Here is a 26779-nt window from a genome sequence, read left to right on the forward strand (position 1 = left end):
GCAGACAGACAACACAACACAATACAGACAAAGAGTAATAAATAAATTAGGGGTAGTGTGCAAATTATGCAGTGTGCAATAAATATTAAGTCCAGTGAGGTAGTTGTCTGGGGTAAATGGTTGGTGAATGAGAGCGAGAGAGAGAGAGAGAGAGAGAGAGAGAGAGAGTGTGTGCATGGAACAGAAAAAAACAGTTCAGTCTCTGGAGTTGAGAAGTCTGATGGCTTGGGGGAGGAAGCTATTACAGAGTCTGTTGGACCGGATGCTGCGGTACCTTCTTCCTGATGGCAGGAGGGAGAACAGTCTGTGTGAAGGGTGGGTGGAGTCATCCACAATGCTGGTTGCTTTGCGGATGCAGCGGGCAGTGTAAATGTCCGTTACGGAGGGGAGAGAGACTCCAATGATCCTCTCAGCTGTCCTCAAGTGGAATGCTACCCCTCATCAAATTGATATATTGCTCCTTACTAGTAAAAAGGGCCTCTGTATATACAGTGAGTCCAAGAAGTATTTGATCCCTTGCTGATTTTCTTTGTTTGCCCACTAATAAAGACACTATCCTTCTGCACTTTTAATGGTAGATATATTCTAACATGGAGAGACAGAATATCAAGACAAAAATCCAGAATATAATTTTAAAGAATATATTTTAATTAATTTGTATTTCAATGAGGAAATTAAGTATTTGATCCCTCTTGCCAAACACACTCAATACTTAGTGGCAAAGCCTTTGTTTGCAAGCACAGCGGTGAGACGTTTGTTGTAGTTAACCACAAGTTTAGCACACACACCAGGGGGAATTTTGGCCCACTCTTCTTTGCAGATCCTCTCTAAATCATGAAGGTTGGTGGGCTGTCGCTTGGCAACTCTGACCTTCAGCTCCCTCCATAGATTTTCGATCGGATTGAGGTCTGGCGACTGGCTGGGCCACTCCATGACCTTAATGTGATTTTTCTTGAGCCAATCCTTTGTTGCCTTTGCTGTATGTTTAGGGTCGTTATCATGTTGGAAGACCCAACCACGGCCCATTTTCAGATCCCTGGCAGAGGGGAGGAGGTTGTCCCTCAGGATTGTGCGGTACATGGCTCCATCCATCTTCCCAGTGATGCGGTGAAGTAGCCCTGTACCCTTGGCAGAGAAACACCCCCAAAACATTATGCTTCCACCTCCATGCTTGACGGTGGGCACAGTGTTCTTGGGGTCATAGGCAGCATTTTTCTTCCTCCACACATGGCGGGTGGAGTTGAGGCCAAAAAGTTCAATTTTGGTCTCGTCTGACCACAAAACCTTCTCCCAATAACTTGGTTCATCTTTCAAATGATCATTGGCATACTTGAGGCGCGCCTCCACATGTGCTCTCTTCAGCAGGGGTACCTTTCGGGCACTGCAGGATGTGAATCCATTGTTGCGCAAAGTGTTGCCAATTGTTTCCTTGCAAACTGTGGTCCCAGCTGCCTTCAGGTCATTTGCTAACTCCTGCTGAGTGGTTGCAGGACGATTTCTGACTGTTCTCAGCATCATTGCCACCCCACGAGGCGAAATCTTCTTTGGAGCACCGGGCCGAGGTCTGTTGATTGTCATGTTATACTCTTTAAACTTTCTGATAATTGCACCAATAGTTGTTACTTTCACATCCAACACCTTACTAATCTTTTTGTAGCCCATTCCAGCTTTGTGAAGGTCAACAATTCTGACTCTGAGGTCCTGTGACAGCTCTTTGGTTTTACTCATGTTGGAGACTTGAAATCTGTGTGATCTGTCTGATTCTGTGGACAGGTGTTTTTCACACAAGTGATTAGTGAGAACAGGTGGCTTCAGGTCAGGTAACAAGTTGATTGGGAGTGTCTAACTGGTCTGTAAAAGCCAGAACTGCTAATGAATACTAAGGGATCAAATACTTATTTCACTCCATGAAATACAAATCAATTAATATATATTCCTTAGATTTATTTTCTGGATTTTCTTTTTAATATTCTGTCTCTCCATGTAAGAATACATCTACCATTAAAAGTATAGAATGATCATGTCTTTATTAGTGGGCCAACGAAGAAAATCAGCAAGGGATCAAATACTTCTTGGACTCACTGTATGCTGTTTTTGTGAATTTTATCACCGACAAATGCTGACCTTTCCTAGTTGGGCCCTTCATATAACCCAGAACAGGGGTGTCCAATTTTATCTGCAAAGAGCCGGTGTGCAGGTTTTTACTCTAAACAATCAGCAGCGCACTTGAATCCACTTGTTTAATTAAGTGGTAAGTTTTATTTGCTCACATGTCTTTCTGCTTGACTGAAATGAAAACATGCAGCCACACCGACCCTTTGTGGATAATATTGGACACCCCTGACCCAGAACATATGATCATACTTTGCCAGAAAGCTAATTAACTACATTTGAAACAAGTTGGTTGATTCAGTGATCAAGATAAGTTTCAACTTAGAACACCTATCATAGTCATCTGGCATACTCATATTGTGACTGTACATTAGCTGTTGGTCTGATGTATCACTCATAATGATGGATTATACCTGGATAAGGCCAAGCCACATAAAAATGCAGGTGTGAATGCAACCAAGACTCATTTAAACCAGATACAAATCTAATCACTTAAACCACTTTAGGAGGTGGTCTGAGAAACTTTTCAGCCTCTCAAGACCACAAACGAAGGGTTATGGTCTTGTCACTGTCTCTAAACAGTCTGGGCTCAGTCTTGGTGTAAGGAGCAATTCAAATGTTCTTAAGACCAGATGAGCAAACACAAGTTTCTGTGCCTTTAAAAGCATATAGACACTACCCTACTGCAATAATTCACCAGCAACTGTTGTTAAAAAGCTGAAACAGAAACCCTCCACTTTGCTGTAGTGCTGTGTGGTTTCTGATATAAGAATAGGCTTGGGTTAGGATAATATGTACTGTTAATATTTCATGTTCAGTGATAGACAGTGCACAGTGTGCTTATCAAAGTTGAATTAGGTTAGCTTAAGGCAGAGGTATAGGTTTTTCACCACAACATCACCTCATCACCATTAATTGACATCTAAATACAATCTAAATGAAGAGGGGCTAATGAGAGAAAAACAGGTCAGTGCATTCCTCAGACAGTATTTGGTCAATTAATCTGTTTGATTTTGTGCAGCACAGAATATTCAGTGTTGAGGACACTACTTTCAAATAGCAGCTTTTCAAGGCATAAACTACTGAGAAAACGCTCAGTTTAAGCTGCTCCTTTTGAGTACATGTAATGTTATTAACATTAATGGAAGTATTTGAAATTAAGAGGAGAACGCTTTCATTTTTGGCTTGTACAACGTGCGCTCAAATGTGTAAATATTGTCAGTTGAAGGTCATAAATGGTGATAATACGCCAGTGGAACCCTGGATGTTTTCACTCTTCTCGCTTCTTGGACTCCATCCAGCACCATACTGCAGTCTAGCTAGTTAATGTCTTGCACGCAGCTGTGTGCTACTTTGAGATTTATGCAATACCAATCACAAATGTCAGACCTGGGAATAGAAAATTGCTTAAATACTTGTATATTTCCCCTTCTCCACCACTTTTTTACTACATGCTACATGCTACTTGTAGGAAAACAAATCAGTTGCTTCCCAATGCTGTAAATATATGAATCTCACTGTCATTTGTTTTCAAAAGTTAGAATGCAAAGTTGAAAAACGTAAAGGCTAATCTATCATGTATAATTAATGCAAAATAAACACCCAACTTATTTTTTTATTATTATTATCTTAATGTGGTCTTCACTTGGAGTGTTGTATTAGTCTTGACATGATCTTGCCTCAGTCTTGACTACAACACTAAGGAAGACTGGGGTTCTCCTGACCAATAAATTTACATTTACATGTATCATTCATTATATTTATTTTTGAAAAATCCAGTTTACCCAAGGCTTGGCCCCAAAACCGACCCTGGGAGTTTATATATTGGTCTTTAGTTCTTGTAATGTCCTTTTTGCATGGATTACTTCATAAAGAAAGCTAAATTCCAAAATGTATAGAATCACTAAGTAGAAAGTGCTGCATGATTATGCAAAGAGAGATTTGTGCTGCAATTATAAACATACCTGAGGAATTCTGTCATGTTTCTGTACAGATATTTTACTGCATCACAGTCAGAGTGTGAGATAGCGGTCTAGAGGGCTGAGAAATTGAACCGAGATTGCTCTCTATTTTGAACTTGCTGCAGTCTAAATCTACAGAGTATATGTATCTTTGTCTCTCTCAGTTTCTGTTTCTTGCCTTTAAACTTCCAGGTGTTCACAGCACACAGTGACTGTAGTGAATCATCCATGAACGAGGGAGGCTTTATAAGAGCTTGTCTCAGTTTTCATTTATTCACTCCATTTACATTGGTATTGAAATGAACACCTCCTGGATATACGAGGATAAAATGAAATTAAATGGACTGGATACAGAGGCAGTCTATTTAGCAGAGTGTTCAGTCAGTACATTTTGAATGGGCTATCCCCTACAGCCAAAGATGACTGTGATTATAGTATCAGTCCTGGAAGTGACATATCTCAACATCTACAGGCTTTAAAAGCTATCATAGTCTCTCAGTTAAATAAAACTCAGCAATTCCCACTGTCATTGCAGTGAGAGCTGGCAAGCCCAAGGTGGCATATGTAGTAAGTGAATAAAACCTTTTATTTACCAAGGTACAGTTACTTGTAACACAAAGTTCCCCTCTGTTGCTTATTAGTCATCAAACATTGTACATAGGAAATATTATTATATTTGCCTAGGAGCAGATTCAGTAATGTGAATAAGATTTCATTTAAAAACAAAGGGCTCTAAACTTGCTCAATGCCAAAACGTTCCAGCTGCCACAAGTTCCACAGCGGAGAGATAATGGCTTAATGATTTTATCAATTTTTCATTTTGATAACATTGTATTTCTTGCACTTTTGAAGAGCAGTATGTTTACTGACATTGTGCTAAAATGTCTCCATTTTATTGCATAAATACATTAATTTAGATTGTTTTATGCATGTCTAATCCAGTTAAACATAGTCTTAAGTGCATCCACAGATGGAAAAATATAGCACAATTCCAGCATGATTCCCATAACAGTGCATTCCTAGAAAGCCTATTTCAATTTCAAGAACATTTACATTTACATTTACCCAGACCCCAAGGAAAGCATATGAGCAATAATCCTGAGTTACTAGGACAGTTTGGGACATCCCTAGGTTAAATTAAACCGAAACATTTTCTAGTTAGCTTTCAAACAGACTGCAAGTTTGACAAGCGGTCCATCAAAATGTGCAAAAATGTATTTCATAGCTTATAAGTGTCCCAGTTATTCATTGACTTAATATATAATTTTATATTATATCACTAATTCTAATTACACTCTGAGCTTAGCAGAGGGACACAGTGTAAAGATCTAAGATGAAAGTTCAATGATTTATGAAGCCTTCAAAGTTACATTTCCTAAGTGTGCCACTTTATCCACATTTCCTCTAATGTTCCCCACAGGCACTGTAGTATGGGTGGGAATCTCATCTAAGTGGGCTGATTTCTTATTTCTGATGATCACTGCTGCAAGCAAACGGTCGCTTTGTTGCAATACTGCACATGCAGTGTACATTGTTCTGCAGAAAAAAGTCCATTTATATTCCATATTTACACATTATTGCATTTACAGCTCACAACATGTATGGGTAAGTGGAAGTTAATGACCTGAAGAAATGACCTGAAATACTGGAGGACACTTTCCAGTGCATTATAAACAGCATTGTTCACAAGCTCCACAGTGAGTGTGTCTTTAAATGGAAGCGGTGAAAGCATGATTCACCTTCACAAACCACAACACGCTTAACTAAATCTATTGCCTTTAGTTCTATTTTGTTCACTGAGCACAAGGGGCCTGTGTGAAAAATCACTTAACTGCTGAATAAAGGCCTGGTCTCTGATCTGGTACGGTGTAATGGGAAACAGCTCCTAAATGCCCGGCACAGAGGTGTTGCCTTTGTGCTGCACTTTAATATGACCACACTGCAATGAAGATGGACAAATGACTTTATCCAGTCTCTGAAAACCAGAAGGATTTATAGAGGAAACCTAGATATATTCCATATTGAACTAAGTCAACAGAAGCAAGTACACACGCTCATACACACACACACACACACACACACACACACACACACACATATAGGTTTATTTTTTTAATACAGTCAGAGTCATATTTGACCCATATACACCACACACACACATACACAGACACAGTTGCACACATATTGCTTAGGTCAGCAATTTTCAAATAGTCCCACAGATTCTTGATTGGACTGAGGTATGGATTTTGTAGGACATTTAGCTTTTTGTTGTTCAACCACTCTCGTGCCGCCCTGCTGAAATGTGAAGCTTGAGTTTACTGCAGACTGTATCTTTTTGCATCTTTCTCCTCTGTGTCAAAATCCCAGTCCCCGCTGGGGAAAGCAGTCTCATAAGATGGCGCTGCCATCTCCATACATTATTGTTAAAATGATGTTTGGAATTTTAGCCAAAAAATAGAAAAAATACCCTCTCCCATATTTTAGCTGGGTAACTCTGGACTTTTAGTAATGGCATCTTTCCAACTGTTATTAAATATAGACCAGTAGTATGCAGAGCATGATATCATTAACCAATGCACCTTTACTCCATTTCACCAGAGGAGCAGGCCTTGTCTAGGAAGTGCATGGGTGGTGTAATTCAACAGTGATCACTGGGCTTTTTATGCATGTCTATAACTTTAGCTCTAATTTCCACTAATTGTACTATCGTTGTTGTTTTTTTACAATGCATGAACTTTACCCTTATTTACTACACACTATTCAACTCCAAAAGCCTGACTAGTGAGGAATATTGGCCAAAAGTTCAGTTTATGTGTGGCTGAGACCAATAACCAATCACTTTAGCCTTGAAGAAAAAAGGACATTCTGGACGGTCTTAAAAATGTATGACAACAAATACAGACACACAGCTCTTCGTAATGTGATGACTAGACTTGTAACTAATGCTCAGTGAGCATTAGTCATAAAACTTGTTGTTTCTCCTATTCATCTCTGAAAGATCTCCAAGGCTTTATCCTCTTTGTCTGTTCTGTGTTTGTCTCTCTTTCTCTCTTCTCTTATTTTTTCCTCTCTCTGTATTTCCTGCAGGCTATCCCTCTGTCCTGCTGCGAGTCTAAACTGCACTTGTGCAATGGGTGAATCACAGTAAACAGGCCAGAGCTCTGCACTGTGTGGTCCTTCCGGTGACCCATGGGTCTGAATATTGGCCAAAAGTTCAGTTTATGTGTGGCTGAGACCAATAACCAATCACTTTAGCCTTGAAGAAAAAAGGACATTCTGGACGGTCTTAAAAATGTATGACAACAAATACAGACACACAGCTCTTCGTAATGTGATGACTAGACTTGTAACTAATGCTCAGTGAGCATTAGTCATAAAACTTGTTGTTTCTCCTATTCATCTCTGAAAGATCTCCAAGGCTTTATCCTCTTTGTCTGTTCTGTGTTTGTCTCTCTTTCTCTCTTCTCTTATTTTTTCCTCTCTCTGTATTTCCTGCAGGCTATCCCTCTGTCCTGCTGCGAGTCTAAACTGCACTTGTGCAATGGGTGAATCACAGTAAACAGGCCAGAGCTCTGCACTGTGTGGTCCTTCCGGTGACCCATGCGTCTGTTCGACTGTCCAGCCATTGGTGTAATCCACAGAGCTGTGTTTGGGGTCAGGTGGCTGGAGTGATTGGCTGGGACTCCTGGAGCAGGGCCTAAACCTCCCTGAGCATTTGGTGGGGTGCAGCACGGCCATATGTCTGCTTTGAAATGTGTGACTGGCTTCAGGGCCGGGGGGGCCCAATGACATGCTAGCTTGGAGGTCACTGTGAGTCACCTCATTAGATGATGTCATTATACCCAGAAAAAGGCAGTGCAGTTGAGCAAATGAGAGAGAGACCAAGAGAGAGAGAGGAAAAGGGGGAAAGAGACATCAGCCAAACGTGTGTTTAGTGATTCTAGGACAGGTCATTGCCCACAAACAGACTCTGGGGCAGATCATGGACTCTACACTGGTCAAATTCAACATGCAAGATCTGCTTGTGCCTGATTTGAATTTATTTCTGTGCAGCTGCCTCTGTGTTTTGTAATCTCCCCAAGCTGCTTTGGAGCACTGGGAATGCCCTAATAAACATCGGCCAGAAGGATCGAAGATCGTAGCGCTGCACAGGCCTGTGATATCCCACTGTCTTTGCCTTTCCACACTTACACAACTCTATGTATACAACCTTAAAGTGACAGTTTAGGCATAAGTAGCCTAAATGATGACATATTTGCTGCAAAATGCTTAAAATTGTTTAGTAAAATAAAATATGATTGGGTCTGCTGTTTATGTCAGTGTTGGACGTTATGTATGTACAGTGAAAATTGCAGCTTTAACATGTCTGCTAACATTTTTTTCAATCTATGCAACAAATATTTCACTTTATTCTTGAAGATGACAAAATGTCTTTGAGATGACTTAAAAACTAGACAAGTTTTAAGGCAATAGTGATAATGTAAGCATACAGTTTGCAGGATGTTCATAACTGAACCAACCAAAACCACTCATTAATAACCCGGAAAAGTACAGTGAGGAAGCAGCATACCAGGCACAGAGAGGGACTTTAGCACAAACCTCTGATGTCCTCACCAAAGTTATCCATATGCATGAGCCTCTAAGATCAATACACACCCATAGCCAGAGGTGGAATTCCCTCTTCTTAGGCCATTATTTTGTATTTTGTGGTGTGTGTTTAGAGAGAGGACAGGATGATGGGGAAGATTGAAAGGGGACATAAGAGATACAGACAGAGAGAGAATTCTGTTGGTATCTACAGAAATACTGAATCCATGATTATGTAAGTGTATGCATGTGTGTGTGTGTGTGTGTGTTGTTTGCTATGGCTCTGTGGGTATGCAGTGATGACACATGGAGACAGTGAGCCACATTTATACACACAGAAAACCAGGCCTAGGAGAAACTGCATAACTGCTTGGTAAGATATTTAGATATTCACATGCTTTTCACTGCATAAACAGTGCCAGTGAATATTAATACAACTGCTGAAGAAATCGAATGTTAAATTAGCAGGAAAAGATCTTTTGAAATATAACATGTGCTAATGTAATGAGACTATTGCTTTGTATTCTAAAAACAAACATATAGACAAACAAAAAACAACAATAGTTAAAAAAATCTTAAGCCACAGGGCAATGAGAAATAATACACTGTACTAGATAGCACATGGATTTATTATACTAGCATATTTTCCATACTACGGAGCCCTGCTGGTGACATGCAGTATAATTAAAACTACATGAACTAGTACGGCGTGGAAATGAGATTACTACTTGTCACATTAAGTTGTGGCCATGACATAAAAACCATAAAACATAAATTATTTCAGATCTTGTCTCGGGCCCAATCGTCCGCAATTCTCTTTCAGGGCCACAGTCTCTGAACGCTATGACATTTTTAGTTCCTGGAAAGTTCAATCTGTTAAGTTTTCTGAATGTTCTGAGAACATTTTTACTGACTTTTAGCTTTATAAACATTTCTATAATATTGCTGCAAAATTAGCAGAATCTGCAAGATGGCTGTAGATTATCAAATCATCCACCTAATGTTGTGAGAATGTTTTTATTAAGATTATAAATGTTTCTACAATCTTACAAATCTATTGCTTACCAAAACATTTTCAGGAAATTCTGAGAACATTTTCATGGAAACTTTTTTTTTTGTTTTTTTTTCAGGAACACCAGCTTTATGCAGAACCGGTAAGCTGTAGACCAACAAAAGGGCTCTGAAAGACATGGATAAGCTAAGCTCTCACTATCAAGCCTTTTGCACTTATGAATGTTAAATGACCATTATTGTCTCAGTACTTGTGTAACTTGTGTTGCATGTTTTGTTTTTTGTTTTTGTTGAAATGTTGCTGTCTGTTGTTTCATGCGATTAGTTTCTGGTCTAAATGGTTTATGTTGTGTGTTTTAGTAATGTTATGACACTAAGCATTATTACATAAGATGTTTTCTGAATGTTCCTTGGACATCATTTCTTTATATTAAACTTTAGTTTTTCCTGTTTTGAATGAATACATTTTGTAACTTTTGAATCAAATTAATACATTTTAAATTAAAATAGTAAAATGTAATATATATGGCATATGGACAAACAGGAGAGTAATTTTCTTCCAAAATACTAATGGAGAACAGTATGAGGTGTGCTTTTTTTAAAATGACACATGCAAGTACAAAGTTAACAAAGTACAATATAACAAAGTAAATGTAGCACATAATGACTCACTTTGGCTGTGAAGGTTTGATACACCAGTGATGATATCTCGGTTATGGTATTATTATTTGTTTCTATTGAGCCTTCGATAATGACAGTAATGCTTAGCACAGGTTGCTTAAACAGCAGAAATCAACATGAGCAGAATAACAACTTTTTGAATTATTATATTATAATTGAATTACATATCTTTTATCTAAAGCCTGGGTTTATCCCTGAGAAATTAGAAGTAATACAGGAAATACTCACAGGCCTACATGGTTATTAACAGATGTTCTGAAAATTACACACTACTAACTTTGAATAAAAAAACACAACCACAAATACTTAACACACATGCAGTTCCCAAGACACAAGCTGACATACAGATACACACACACACACACACACACACACACACATATCCAAGCATACATATGTACATACATAAACAGAGCGAGAGATAATTAAGATGGAACAGATAAAGGGCTCCACACTGACCGTGTTAATATCAACACTCGAGTAAATCTGTGTTCTCAGGAAAAAAAACAAATGTCACTTTACTGAGATGAGATTTTAATCGCCGTCAGTGGCGCATTAGAGCAACCAGGGCTGTGATATTTGGATGATGGAGCCTCTCTTGGCAATTCTCAAGTCTGCTATAGGGCAGCTCTGACAGAATGATAGATTATTAATCAGCAACTCTAATTACACTGGGGGGATGCTCCAAATCAACAGACACACTGACTAAACCCAGAGAAAATCCAACAACATTTTGTCAGAAGTAACAGTTACATAAACAGTTTGATAAGCTTGCCAAATATAGTATAATGGGGTTTACATAAAACTGGTCATGGGAAATATGCAATTGTCATCTATACACACACAAATTCCAAAACAAAAATTATTACTTTCATATCAAAACTCAAATCAAAGTTTTTTTAGAGTTTGTATTTTACAAAAGAGACCATAAAATGTAATACAAAATATTTAAAATGAAATATAACCTTGCTAAATATATTTGATGTAAAAATATATTTAGTATGTGATTTGGATCTGGGCCAAAAAGCAAGATTTTACAAGCCTATTTACAACCCTGCTATTTTGGCTAAGAAAACACAACAGATTTAGTGGAGGGAAAATAAATAAAGATAGGCACTTTATTTCCTGGTTTACATCACTGAGCTAAACTTAGTTAACCCTAGCTTAGCCTTATAGCTACTCTCCCTGCTGCCGACACATTTCCTTTTGTTGCCAAAGGTCAAGTGGTGGCTAGCATTACCTTTTAGACTTTTTAGTCTCGCTTCTACATTCTCCCTAAGTCCCTAAGCCTCTAGGACGTAAAGAAATAAGACAACAGTTACGCAACAGTTTGGGGGTTTTAGAACTGGCCTGTTTTACAGGTCTGTTTTACTTGGGTTTTGCTTTTGAAGAAGGATACAGCAGTGTTTGAGGTTCACGGTTTGTCATTCCCATGTACTAAACTCTCCTTATTTAACTATGTCAAGAGAAATACAGGCCACTTTCTCCTGGTGAGCTCTTGTTGCAGCAATGAAGTGCAGTTTTTTAATCTAATGGTTTAGTGATGAAATATTACATTGGGGCCTTAGGGACACAAAATCGTTCCCTTTTTTTTAGTGTGCATCCTTAGACTTGAAAGCTCTAGGTAGATGGTCCAGGCTTTGACTGCCAGCTGGAATAGACTGAAGTCATTGTTTTGTTCCTGTACACAGGCTGTACAGTCTATTTTGGTAAAGTATCAGGCTTAGCTTAGTAATCAGTCTCCATTTCCTTGTTCTACTTGTGAAAATGAAGGCTAATTTGGCATAAAGACCCTAGCTGCCTAGCTTTCAGCTTTCAGCAGCTTGTTTGCTTGCCCTCTTTTCTGTTGCTGTTCCTATTAAAGTCTGTAGCAGAACCATCTGAAGTACATCTATAATATCATCACCTGTACTTGACAGACAGAATTTTCAATGTGGCTATGAGTTCTGAAGTACTCGTTGGCAGTATATGGCTGGAGTGAGTCATGCATGGCGAGTTAGGACGATTCTAAGAGACTGTAACCGACAGGGGCCCTAAAACAATTATTAGAACATTTTTTTTTTATATATTTGTATATGCGATCAGTGCACTGCGGGTTGGGAATGAAGCACGGTGCTACATTTACATAAAAAATCTGGTTAACAGAAAACAAAGACAGGAATGAGAAAGAAAAGGGCAACGATATATCACTGAATTGTCCACGAAAAAAGGTGTGTGTAGTCTGTGAGTGGTGGAATTTAACCTGCTAGCTTAGTCCATAGTGAAATAGGTTACCGTTAGTTAGTATTTATTTTCTTATAAAAACTGAGTGTTTACCTTTTACTCCTCTTTTAGCTGACATTTAATCAATTCAGGCAAGTATTAGCAGCTGTTCATACTAAATGAGTTGTCCCTGTCTTTGACCTGTGCCAGGACAGGGAGCAGCCCTGTCTCCTGATTCTCATCCCACAGCCCTACTCCCAACTGAAGAAAGAGGTGAACAGTACCTTAGAATTCAGAAAGTTTTTGCAAATTGGAATTTAATAATGAGGAATAGTTTATTAAATGTAATTTACCATACAAGTTAAAACAACCATTAGTGTTGTGATGGCTACGAGAAACGGACATAAATCATAAAAAACAACTGGCCATTGTTTGCATAGCTGAAATATACAATATATACATTTTGTGCATATATTCACATTTTCCTTTCTTTTAAACAAGTTAAACAATATCTAGTTAAACCCATGCACTGATAACAAACAAAAGAAAAGCTAAATTAATGAATTAAACAATCCTTTTCAATTATTGATTGGTCCATAAAATACAACTTCATTTGCTGAACAAATGACAGAGAAGGGTCTGTACATAATTTTACAGTATCTGTTTGGCCTACGCAATATTCTTTTATAAGCATTAAGTTCAAAATAGTATTCTGTAGCGGTTATTATCTGTTTCAGGCTTTAGTGGCATAAGCGTTCTCTTGAGTATATTGCAGGGTCTTTTGTGCAGTCCCAGAGAGTGAGAGCTGTGCTTGAGTGAGCAACAGTTAGAGTGAGCAACAATTCTGTAATCCGCTTGAAAACTTGAGTGCCTGAGGACGAAAGAACGTGCAGTGCATGAAACAGTCGACCATGTGCTTGTTCAAAAACAATTTACGCTGCGAGGAAATAGGGATAGAGCTGAGCAATAATACCCAAAAGAAAATAGATAAACATTAACACTACTATGTCGCTCTCAAGGTAGCTTGTTTAGGAATATATGTATAGTTGGGCACAAATTGCCAAAATCTTCACTCTCTTTAGTACTGTAAAACAGGGCCTACTGTGTGTTTTCAGATAAAACATACAGTCAGAATATACACATTCATGGGCTGAGGTTAAGGTTAAGTGAACTGTAAGTATTAGACCTTGGCTAGCAATTCAAGCCTGAACACCTGTAAAACAATGCCAATTGCTGCTAGCCCCAATAAGAGTATCTACAAAGCTAATGGCAATAGCTTCTCAGCCCTTCTACATAAAAGCTTGATTTCAAGCCTAAAACAGACATTAATTCATATTTTACCTTGTATGTTGACATTTAACAGTCTCTCTATCTTTTAAGATCTCAGCTAAAGAGCTCCTGCTGCTGTTTTCTTTCTTAATTTTTAACAACTGACTGAAACCTGGTTACACTATCACTTGTATTTACAGTCAGTGACATATCTAGGACTTCCAGATGTCCTTGGCCGGATCCAGAAATCATTGTTACTACTCCTGTCCTTTGCCTCCTTTTCTACTGCCCATTTATGTGGAGGGGTGGAGGGGAGGAAAGTAGTTAGAGCAGACGTTGGGAAAACGAGAAAGCTTGTTTATAACCTATAAACAGTAACCTGTTTATCTTTACATCTCTGTGGCATTCTGCATGTCTATCCAATCCAGGCATGCATACAATGGTAACAAAAGATCTTGGAGAGAACAAAGATATCCATGCTTAATTGATCATTAAAACATATCAAAACCTAATACTAATGACTAAATATAAAGTGTCTACATGGCTACAAAAGCAGTGTTGAAAGAACAAGTTTTTTTTAGTTTTGATGACCATGAAGTTGCATACTTTAGTGGCTGCAACAGCTTAAAGGTGAGCACCACAGGTTCTTATCTCATGTCACTGCGACCTTCTCTAGGAACAATCTCTCCATACCTCAAACAATATTAAAATCTCTAAAAATACACAAATGAGAAGAAATGAGTGTTCTGGCCATACTGAGGATAGGTCATGTACACGTATCTTAGATAGCTTGTTGTTCCATAGTTTACGACACCACCTGTGGCCCATACCCAACTTGCTCATTTTCAGTTTTGCTCAACACAGCAAAAATGTCTTGATAACAGCCTTCGGGAGGAGATCTCAGTCCCCTGGAAAACATAAACACCATCCTACAAAACTGGTCTGAACAGTCACTGTGACATAGTTAAAAGTAGAGAAATTTGATGTACAACCCTGAAAAAGTGGGACCCCATCCTATTTGGGGCACCTCCAGGAAAAAAATAAAGAAATATAAAGACATAGAGAATGCATATTATAATCAGGTATGTCTGTAATAATTATTACAATGAATAAATAGATTAGATACAATTGTAAAATAACTTTGAATATGAGTGTATGGGTGAGTGGTCTAATTCTTGAGAATCTTGTTTCAAGTTTTTTAGCAAGCAACACTGAGTTTTCACATTGGATCATCTCATCCTCATAGACACACACACAGATTTCTGAAGCCCCATCTCTACAAACTGCAGAGGTGTCATCCTATTTACACCCAGTTACCATGAAGAGCTGAAAAAGGAGACACTGAGCACTGAGGAGGCAGAAAGAGAGAAGATATTTCTCTGCAGGCTGCAGAGTTTAATACTCTATACATTGAAACACACACATACACATAGATACACAGAGGTACAAGAACACATGCATGCTCCAAGATGGAAGAGGGCAATGGCAAACACGATCGATCTCTCTCACCATGCTGAGGTTCAAAAAAATCAGTATGCTGGTAATGATTTCCACTCTCTAAGAGACTAGGTGACACTGTGAAGCACTAGACAGAAACACGAGACACTTTATAAACCCTTTAAGACAAGCATGCCCTACTATCAAATTATGCCTCATAGGATCTTCTATACATAACAAATGAGTGACAGAATGAAAACAGGCCATCTGGGCGCAAAGGAGAAATTTTGTGCCATTCATTCTTAATAGAGAGTCCCCTGTATTGTTATGAGATGCCTTTTAAAGGAGACACTAACCTTCTCTTATCAAACCAATACAATTCAATAGCTTATGATGCTATGTTGTGTTTGGATCCTACGTCCAAGCCAAGGACCATTGAGACACCTTTCACATTTTTAGGTTAAAGATCGGTGGTTCCCAACTCTGGTTCTGAAATGTATAAGGATTTAGGATTTAGTCCAGAGCTATGTTTTGGGTTGAGATTAAGGTTTTGATTAAGACCAGGAGGGTTAGGATTAGGTTTTGGGGTGAGGTTAAAGGTAGTGTTAGGATTAGAGCTAATGTAAGGGTTAAGTGGTCATGGTTAGGGATATGACTAGAGCCAGAGTAAGGGTTAGGGTTAGGTTTTGGGTAAGGTTAAGGGTAGAGTTAGGATTAGAGCTAAGGTAAGGGTTAAATGGTCATGGTTAGAGATATGATTACAGCCAAGGTAAGGGTTAGGATTAGGTTTTGGGGTGGGGTTAAAGGTAGTGTTAGTAGTAGAGCTAAGGTAAGGGTTAAGTGGTCATGGTTAGGGATATGACTAGAGCCAGGGTTAAGGTTAGGATTAGGTTTTGGGGCATTAGGCCAGGGTTAGGGTTATTTTTTCAGTTAAAGTTATGATTTTGGCCAGGGTGAGGGTCAGGGTTAGGACTTGGGCTGAGGTTAAAGTTAGAGTTAGGGTCAGGGCCAGGGTCGTGGTTAGGAATATGATTAGGGCCAGGATAAAGGTCAGGATTAGGTCTTGAGTTGAGGTTAAGGTTAGGGTTAGGATTAGAGTTTTAAATGTTTTTTTTTCCTCATCCACACATTAAATACATGATATAAACACATATGTTATCATAGATATGTGATGTTTCTAACTAGGTTAAAAATTACTTACCTAATGCACATCCATGACATTTCATTGCAGTAATGCAAATTAAACTTTATTTGACAACAGAAAAACAAAAGTAAAGGACATTCATGTTGTATACAACCAAAATCAATTAAACACATTATATTGTGCTTACAAACTCCAAAGGTATAAATAGGAACTTCGGAAAAGGAGTTCAAGGCAGCATGAGAGCAGCATTAGAACACTACAATGTACAGGACAGGGACAAGGGGTACTCCAGGACCAGGTTTGTCTAATGATGGTGAGTTATTTGGGGTAATGTTAATAGATATTTAGTTGAATTTAATATAATGAACAGTAATGCATCTACAGTACTATACAAATAATGTGGGTTATTTTTTTATTCTGGTAACCCGCCTATATATTTCAGCCTGGTAGTCAGTCTTGGAGTGCTTGCTGCCTTTGCTGGACATATCCCTTAGACTACTGGCCTATGTCTGCACTTAAATCTCTACTCTTAAATCTCTAGCCCTGCATCCACTTTCCTGATTTGTTACACAGTATGGAAGCTGGAACCCTGCACAAACATGATTATCTATTTCAGTCTCTACAAAAACAGAGAGAATTTCTAGTTTTCCCACATATGCTGTTCTACTTCTACTTTAGTTTCTCATCAGCAGGGAAAAGGGACAGTGATCAGAGCAAAGAGAAACTAGTGCCCACGTCAGATCTCTTGTCTTTCATTTCTGGATAGAGACACAGCGTTCACTTGGTAAATCAGATTAAGTTTAATCTGGTCTAACATTTATATTTTGCCATTAATAAATGCTGAGCAGTAGAGTTATTGCTTGCTGAATGTTTACCTGGGCACTGCTTAATGTATTACTCTGGACTGATGAATGGGTGAAACAGTGGGTGAAATCAATCACTTTAAAAGCCTAAAAGAAATGACATAGCCTTATTTATGATGGCTAAAATTTGAGTGATGTCACACAAAGCTGTACCTAATTCCCCTAGCAGGATATAAAGTCTGGCATGCCAGTCTGACATTTATCACTGATATGCGTAATAATGCATTTCTCAATGCTGTAAGAAGTGTCATTGTGGATTGCTTTTTTTCTAGTTTAAGCATCTTTGCAGGGCTGGGTAACACCACTAAAGAAAAGGAAACCTCAATAGAATATTTCATATTATTGAACAAATACATTTACTATACATGGTCATTTACTGTGATAATGACTCATCATTAACCTAAGATTATGTAATTTAGTGTACCTGTTGGCCTAAAGTCATACATGTTGGATTCATCTATGATTGGATAACTGTGGCTTGTTCATTGGAAATAAAGATGACATCATAGTTTTTGCGATTGAGCCTCTGAGTGAAGAAGTCTAAGGCTGAAACTGGAACACAGCACATGGATGAAGATACCATGCTGCCATCTACTGCTCTGACCAAGAAACACACACCACAGACCAGCCATTAATCAGTAAAGAATGGAGGATTTTAGATACAGACAGGTTGTGTAATGATCTCTATGAAGAAGCACTGCCAGTAGAGAGGCATGCTCTGGAGCAGCTGGACATGAGCCTAAGGTCAATGCCAAGCGCTATTCTCTATAAAGCTCTCCAGCACTCCAATTATTCCATGGGAGCTGAGGTGGTTGTCCACCGCTACAGGTGTGTATGCTTACTGTCCTTGCTCACTGTGGAGGCTAAATTTTGTTGTATTGCTATGCAATGGCTATGACGTGGACTTGAGCCTAAGGTCATTGTGTTTAATGCCAAGCACTATTCTCTATAAAGCTCTCCAGCACTGGGCTTTGGAGAGCTGGAACTATGTTCTTGGGAGTGATGAAGCATCAAACAACACTATTGGGATGAGTTGGAGTGTCATACTAACATCATACAACACCAGGTGACTGCATTAATGCTGTTAATGGCTAAATGCAATCACCTGCTCACAACAATGTTCCAACATCTAGTGTAAAGCCTTGTCAGAAGAGAAGAGGCTGTAACTGCAGGCGAAGAGACTCCCTGTTTTCAGAGAAAATCTGAAATTCTAGATTTCAGAAGACCCAGAATGAGGACATGATTAAGCTTTTTGGACAGAGATCCTGAGAATCATCTTAGTTCTACTAAAAGACTTCAGAGGCATGTGAGAAAAAAAAAAAAAAACTTGACAAGAATTTAACAATTTGATAAATAACAATAATTGTAAGTTAAAGTCTTTGGCGCAGGCTCAGGCTCCGCTGTCGGCCCAGGTACTGTAACTGATCCCGCCATACCTGGATGATGGGGTGGAGCCAATCCCCTGGGCAACCAGGTGGGACCAAACTAGTAGTGTCGGGAAGAAAGGAAAGAAAAAAGACAAAATGTCAGCATCTGAAAGCAGCAAAATAGGTTTGTAAGTAATTGTGTTTTACAGACAGGTGGATGCATGTCATTGGTCAAGGTAAAATGAGATATTTTTCAGGTCAAGAGACTTTTTTGTCATTTGAAAAGGCTAAAAATTCAAAGATACCTCTTAGTGTCTACCTTTAGACACTACTAAACACAAGTTAATAGGGTGACCACCCTACTATTCGCCCAAGTACTCTCGGAAGAGGTGGGTCTTCAGTCTGCGTTTGAAGACAGCAAGCGACTCTGGCGTTCGGACACCCAGGGGAAGTTCGTTCCAACACTTTGGTGCCAGGACAGAAAAAAGCCTGGACGCTTGTCTTCCGTGGGTTTTGAGGGATGGCGGGTTAAGCCGAGCCGTGCTACAAGCTCAAAGGGCTCTTGGTGGGGATCTGCTTTTGACCATTGCCATCAAGTACAGAGGGGCGTATCTGATCTTGGCTTTGTAGGCCAGCGTCAGGGTTTTGAATCTGATGTGGGCAGCAGCTACAGGAAGCCAGTGAAGAGAACGCAGCAGTGAAGTGACATGGCTGAATTTAGGAACGTTGAAGACGACCCGTGCCGCTGCATTCTGGATAAATTGCAGGGGCCTGATGGTGCGCAGATGGAGATCAGCCAGAGGAGAGTTGCAGTAGTCAAGTCTTGAAGTGACGAGAGACTGAACGAGCACCTGGGTGACCTCTCTAGAGAGGAAGGGTTAAATTCTCCAGATGTTGTACAGGAGAAATCTGCATGACCGGGTTACGTTTGCAACATGGCTTGAGAGTGATAACTGATCGTCCACGACTACACCAAGGCTTCGAGCTTCTCTAGAAGAGTACACAGTGAAACAAAACAACGTTCCTCCAGGACCATGGTGGAACACAACACAGTGCAGACAGTACAGTACAATACACAGAGTGCAGACGAGAAAGTCTGACAGGATACAGTGAATAAATCAGACAGACAGACAGATTGTCATGGGAAGTGGGGTTGTGTAAATAGAATGTCATTAGAGTCACCTGACAGCTTTCATTGCAGATAAGTTGATGGAGCAAGCGTAACTTCAAACATTCTCTCACTAATATAATTAGTAACTCATATTTGGGGCAATATCTGGCCTATAAAAGTGAGTGAAGTTGACTTATGGCCTGAAGTTCGAAAGATCGATTGTCTGGACTGGCAGGAAGTAGGGGTTGAAGCTTTCTCCTCTCTCAGTGTTCACAACTGAGGCGCCCTTGATCAGCTGGACGTGAGCCTAAGGTCACTAAGCCCAAAGCCAAGCACCATGCTCATTATGCTGTAGAAAAGCAAGGCACAGAATCCCCAATTACTCCTTGGGAGCTGAGGTGGTTGTCCACCACTACAGGTGTGTATGCTTACTGTCCCTGCTCACTGTGGAGGCTAAATTCTGTTGTACTGCTATGCAATGGCTATGACGTGGACTTAATATAATTTGCTTCCTTATGAAAAATATGTCCAAATGTTTGTGGACACACCTTCTAATGAATGCATTCAGCTACTTTAAGTTGCACCCATTGCTTGACAGATGTACAAATCCACGGAACTTATCTAGTCCCTGTAGAGAAGTACTGTCAATAGAATTGGACTGTCTAGAGCGGATAAACATGAACCTATCAGCACCATGCCTAATGTCAGGCGTGGGCTAGAGGGGTATAAGGTTGAGCTGTGAAGCAGTAGAACTGTGATCTTTGTAATGATGGAGCTCCATTCAATACTCTTGGAATCAGTTGGGACCTGGGGATGAGGTGGGGTGGTGATCAAGTTGCTCTTGTTGCAATCCAATTCTCACAGTAATGCTCCAAAACCTAGTAGAAATCCTTCCCTGGACAGTAGAGACAGTTACTCCAACAAAAGCAGGACAAACTCTTTTTAATTGCCATGATTTCAGAAGAAATGATGTGTGTGCAGTTGTCTCAATACTTCTGCCCATACAGTGTATATGTGTTTATATTACATTAGTTACAAAGCTAATGTAGTAATACAATATTTGTTTATAAATAACAGTACATTGTAGAGTATTAGTAACCATGTTTGTGATCAAGCAAGACTTATTTGAGGTTATCTAACAACTCAACCTGACTTAAAGGAATGTGTGTAACGATTTAGGAATGCAGTTTGCGTGATGCTAATTGATGGGATATAAGGTTACATTACCTTATCATCGCTGCCACTTCCCACTCTCATCTTCCCCATGTCGTGCTTCTCAAAAAGCAGCTAATGAGCCACCCAATAAAACACAGTCTACAGTCAGTCCATTAATGATCAGAAAAGACTCAAAAACAGAGGAAAAACTCGAATTGCTATCTCTGAAATGGTATCTCTGAAATGGTATCTCTGAAACGTTATCTTCATAGCAGAAAGACTTTACAGGTTAGTGGAGAAAATGTGTCTTGCACATGCATAAAATGTATTCAAGACAATTACTGCCGGGGAGTTAACTTAAATGTGCCAAATAATGCATGTAGTATGCCTACATGAACAATGAAGCCTCATGACTACAGCTTTTCTTCTCCCACAGAAGGGAGTTGAAGCTTAGTAAGCCATGAAGCAATAGCTGGGGAGAGCAAATCGGTATCTGCGTTAGGTTGAAAGCTAACACAAGAGCGCTAGTGTGATGTGAGTCTAGTAGTGGTGTGTTGCTCTCTAGTATCAACAACAGTTTTTTTCTCCCATCGCTGTTGCAATTTTACTGCTTTGCCAGCTTTAACTAGGGCTCTCATTAGTAGACTGGGTTTGTGCACATTTCAGGGGCATAAATCTAACAGTTAAGACTGTTAGGTAACAGTTTTGGGGTTGTGATATTAGCCTTTGTTTTAACTTTAATGAACATTAACATGTTTTTTGCAAGTAGTTCTGGACCATTTCCGCCACAGCGAGCCCCTTACATTGTGCAACATGTTTGCACAGTGTAAGGGGCCCGCTGTGTATATACAAAAAACCACAACCAGGAGCTAAACATTTGTGACTATGAATAGACCTTACAATGCAGAAGGTTTTAAGGCCTACAAGCAGTTAATCTCACTACTAGGTGTATAAAGCTGAAAAGAGAGCCGAGCAGGAGTAAAGGCCCTTTAAGACTAAAGTAAGTGTTTATCCAGTTGTACAAAGGCTGATTATGGGTAAGACAATCTCAGTGTGCTCTGAGCCTCTCTGTGGAAGTGAGAGGTAACACAGCCCTTCAGTATGTGGCTCAGTGCCACCCTGTCTCTAATAGAGGAGATGGGCAATGTGCCCAGTGCTCACTGGCAGCCCGTAACCAGCTCTATCTTTACTCTTCTGGCTATGGATTTTCACTGCTGTGTGAAATTCCATCTTGTTCAATCTGTGTCTTGTTAAAGTGCTGTCCATCACCATGCCCTTTCCCGTGAACGCTCCAATTATCCCTGCTACACTGACACACACACACACACACACACACACACACACACACACACATAGAAATAAGGCTTTCCTAGATTCTTAGAATAGCACCACTTCCCTTCTGTAAATTACAAACCCACAGGTACAGATGCAGTATGCACCAATAGACAGGGCCTGTCTTACTCAGTAAAGTGCTGACACCTTTTCTCTCTTCCTCTTCCTCTCTAATACTGCATTTACCTCATAATATGCACAACTTTCCTTTACACTCCTAAATCACAAGTTGTAGTTATTAAACAGCTAAATTCCAAAGTACTATAATTACTACAATGGCAAGTTCCAGTTCTTGTTTTAGCTATTGTGCAGAAAAGGGTCATATTTGTGGAAAGTTTGGGGAATGCCCTTTTCTGTTCCAGCATGAGGCATGGTTGGAAGAGTGCGGAAGAACTTGACGGACCCGCACATAGTGCTGACTTTAACCCCAACAAACACCTTTGGAATGAACTAGAACAGAGTGTGAGTCAGGCCTTCCTGTCCAGCATCAATGTATGACCTCACAAATGCTCTGGATGAATGGGCAAAATTCCAAAATCTCGTAGAAAGCCTTCCTGGAGGAGTGGAAGCTGCTATAGCAGGGGGACAACTTAGTGCCTATGGACTTTGAATGAGATGTGGTAAGAGCTTCTGTAGGTGTAATGTGAAGGTGTCCCAGTACTGTCCTTATAGTGTATATATCCAATATATCATTTCTGATATACTTTTTTTGCTCCATTCTTCCTGTTTTGTATTATTATTATTATTATTATTATTATTATTATTATTATTATGTGAATCTGGCAGTTAAAACCATTGAGACTTCCATTGATAATTCCTGCAAAGTTGGCATTTTGGAGGTACAAAATATTTGTGAAAATGGCAATTGTTAAGTCTATGATGTTAACTGGAGATTAATTTAGATTTACTTGGATGAACACAAGTAAAAGTGCTTCAGTACGGTCAGTACATATACGGTCAGAGAATCTAATTAATTTTTATCTATGTAATTTATTTAACTTAATTTAACTTGTAATTTACTTTGAGTTGGGCCGCACAAATTTAGTTGTGTTTTTGTCACACAGGACATTTGTGTAGTTCCAAAAGAGAGAAAAGCTATCTTTCTGTGCCAGTTTAGAACAGAAGTTTTGTGTTCAGACACCACCGGATACTATTAGTTCCAGAAGGAGCTTGATAGTATAGCTGTGGTGTAAAGTGTGGGCCCAGGAGGCTCCTGTGTAGATGGATATATCAAACACTCCAGAGTGCCCACCGGAAATAGGTCAGCGCTACTGAACTCCACAGCATACACTTCAATGGGCAAAGCTAATCCATTTAGCACGAGTGGCAGGCAACAGGAAAAGCATTACAGCAGTGAGCAATTACCAGCCTCCTGCCTTTGGGACTATTAGAGGCTTTAGTAATCCTATCCCCTTGTGTGAGGGAGTTCTCCTGTCATTCTATAAGCCACAGGGAATCCCTCTATACAATGTAGTGCTGTGCCAACATCCCATTACAAATGCTGTCAAAGAATGGGCTGAGCCACAGGAGAGGAGCCATGATACAGTTAAGAGAGGTTACAGAAGAAAGAAAAATATGTCAGGATGAACTAACGAGGACAAAACGTAGAGTCCTCTGAGGTATGAGGAAAAAAGAGGGAGAGAGCACAGCTACTGTGAAGTACAGGAAGACCTAAAAGAAACCTCTCTGCAGACCCCTACACATACTGCTAAGTGTTGACAAGAGGATATAAAAAGGGGGGGGGGGGGGAGAGAGAGAGAGAGAGAGAGAGAGAGAGAAAGACAGAAAAGAGGAAAAGAGGGAGGAGATATGAAGACATCCAATCCACCTGCTGTCAAATATATGAATCATTATCATACATTATCAAATATTTCTTATAATTCACGTCATTCCTTCTTCTACAGCAGTATGTTCTTTCTTCCATCTACTCTGAATATTTCTGAGGCCAGTGGGCTTTAAGAGACCACCCAGACACTTAATTTCCTTTTCAGCACCACTTTACCTCAATCAAACACACCTCCTGTCAACCTCCCCTCTGACAGGTACGTGGCTCTCTCCAGTCCAGGACGACAGAAAGCCAAGCTTTCATTATTCTCTGCTGATCGATATTTATTAAAGTCCAATAAGCCTGACAGTCAGTCTGCTTTTATCAACACATATGAATCTTCAATAAAGCCATATCAAATGAATGAAAGAAAAAAAGACGCTTATTAAATATCACCCTCCCAACTCCTCCTCCCCCAACACACTCACACACATGCATCACTGCAGTCAAGTACAGTCACAGAAATCCTGAGTAATTGATTGTTATTTAGGGAATATGAATCATCCCACTTCTCTACAGACGTTGTATGATTTAGATTTAGAATGGAATTATCTGTACACTGAAAGTTGTTCCATCAGTGCACAAAGAATCACAAAGAAAAGAGTTTATGGATTGGAGGCACGGTTTAGCTGTAGTGAAAATGCTGTGCACATCTTCATTTGAAAGTGTCTGCAGAATCAGTCACTGTGAGAAACCTCAGCTGTGACTCAGCAGCAGCAGAGTGCTGCATCACTGCCCTCTGCTGTTATAAATGAGAAATATCAACCTCAGCAAAAAACAAACAAAAAAACCCAGCAAAAACAGGGACTAGTGATCAGTGCCAAAAGAACATTGTTACTAAAACTTCATGATTAATTGGTCACAGAATAAATGTATTATTATTATTATTATTATTATTAGAAGTAGTAGTAGTGGTAGTACAGTAGTATTATTAGTAAAGAAAAGAAGACCAGCAGCAGTATTAGTAGTAAATAAATTAAGACAAGCAGCAGTATTAGTAGTAAAGAAAGGAAGACCAACAGCAGTATTAGTAAAGAAAGGAAGACTAGCAGCAGTATTAGTAGTAAAGAAAGGAAGACCAGCAGCAGTATTGGTAGTAAAGAAAGGAAGACTAGCAGCAGTATTAGTAAAGAAAAGGAAGACTAGCAGCAGTATTAGTAAAGAAAAGGAAGACTAGCAGCAGTATTAGTAAAGAAAAGAAGACTAGCAGCAATATTAGTAATAAAGAAAGGAAGACTAGCAGCAGTATTAGTAGTAAAGAAAGGAAGACTAGCAGCAGTATTAGTAGTAAAGAAAGGAAGACCAACAGCAGTATTAGTAAAGAAAGGAAGACCAGCAGCAGTATTAGTAGTAAAGAAAAGAAGACTAGCAGCAGTATTAGTAGTAAAGAAAGGAAGACCAACAGCAGTATTAGTAGTAAGGAAAAGAAGACTAGCAGCAGTATTAGTAGTAAAGAAAGGAAGACTAGCAGCAGTATTAGTAGTAAAGAAAAGAAGACCAACAGCAGTATTAGTAAAGAAAGGAAGACCAGCAGCAGTATTAGTAGTAAAGAAAAGAAGACTAGCAGCAGTATTAGTAGTAAAGAAAGGAAGACCAACAGCAGTATTAGTAGTAAGGAAAAGAAGACTAGCAGCAGTATTAGTAGTAAAGAAAGGAAGACCAGCAGCAGTATTAGTAAAGAAAGGAAGACCAGCAGCAGTATTAGTAGTAAAGAAAAGAAGACTAGCAGCAGTATTAGTAGTAAAGAAAAGAATACTAGCAGCAGTATTAGTAAAGAAAGGAAGACTAGCAGCAGTATTAGTAGTAAGGAAAGGAAGACCAGCAGTAGTATTAGTAGTAAGGAAAGGAAGACTAGCAGCAGTATTAGTAAAGAAAAGAAGACCAACAGCAGTATTAGTAGTAAAGAAAAGAAGACTAGCAGCAGTATTAGTAGTAAAGAAAGGAAGACCAACAGCAGTATTAGTAAAGAAAGGAAGACTAGCAGCAGTATTAGTAGTAAAGAAAAGAAGACTAGCAGCAGTATTAGTAGTAAAGAAAAGAAGACTAGCAGCAGTATTAGTAAAGAAAAGAAGACTAGCGGCAGTATTAGTAGTAAAGAAAGGAAGACCAGCAGCAGTATTAGTAAAGAAAAAAAGACTAGCAGCAGTATTAGTAAAGAAAGGAAGACCAGCAGCAGTATTAGTAGTAAAGAAAAGAAGACTAGCAGCAGTATTAGTAAAGAAAGGAAGACTAGCAGCAGTATTAGTAGTAAGGAAAGGAAGACTAGCAGCAGTATTAGTAGTAAGGAAAGGAAGACTAGCAGCAGTATTAGTAGTAAAGAAAAGAAGACTAGCAGCAGTATTAGTAGTAAAGAAAGGAAGACTAGCAGCAGTATTAGTAAAGAAAAGAAGACTAGCAGCAGTATTAGTAGTAAAGAAAGGAAGACTAGCAGCAGTATTAGTAAAAAAAAGAAGACTAGCAGCAGTATTAGTAGTAAAGAAAGGAAGACTAGCAGCAGTATTAGTAGTAAAGAAAGGAAGACTAGCAGCAGTATTAGTACTAAAGAAAGGAAGATCAGCAGCAGTATTAGTAGTAAGGAAAAGAAGACTAGCAGCAGTATTAGTAGTAAGGAAAAGAAGACTAGCAGCAGTATTAGTAGTAAAGAAAGGAAGACTAGCAGCAGTATTAGTAGTAAAGAAAGGAAGACCAACAGCAGTATTAGTAGTAAAGAAAAGAAGACTAG

The sequence above is a fragment of the Salminus brasiliensis genome, chromosome 4 (genome assembly GCF_030463535.1).
Source record: "Salminus brasiliensis chromosome 4, fSalBra1.hap2, whole genome shotgun sequence".
NCBI classification, from domain to species: Eukaryota; Metazoa; Chordata; class Actinopteri; order Characiformes; family Bryconidae; genus Salminus; species Salminus brasiliensis.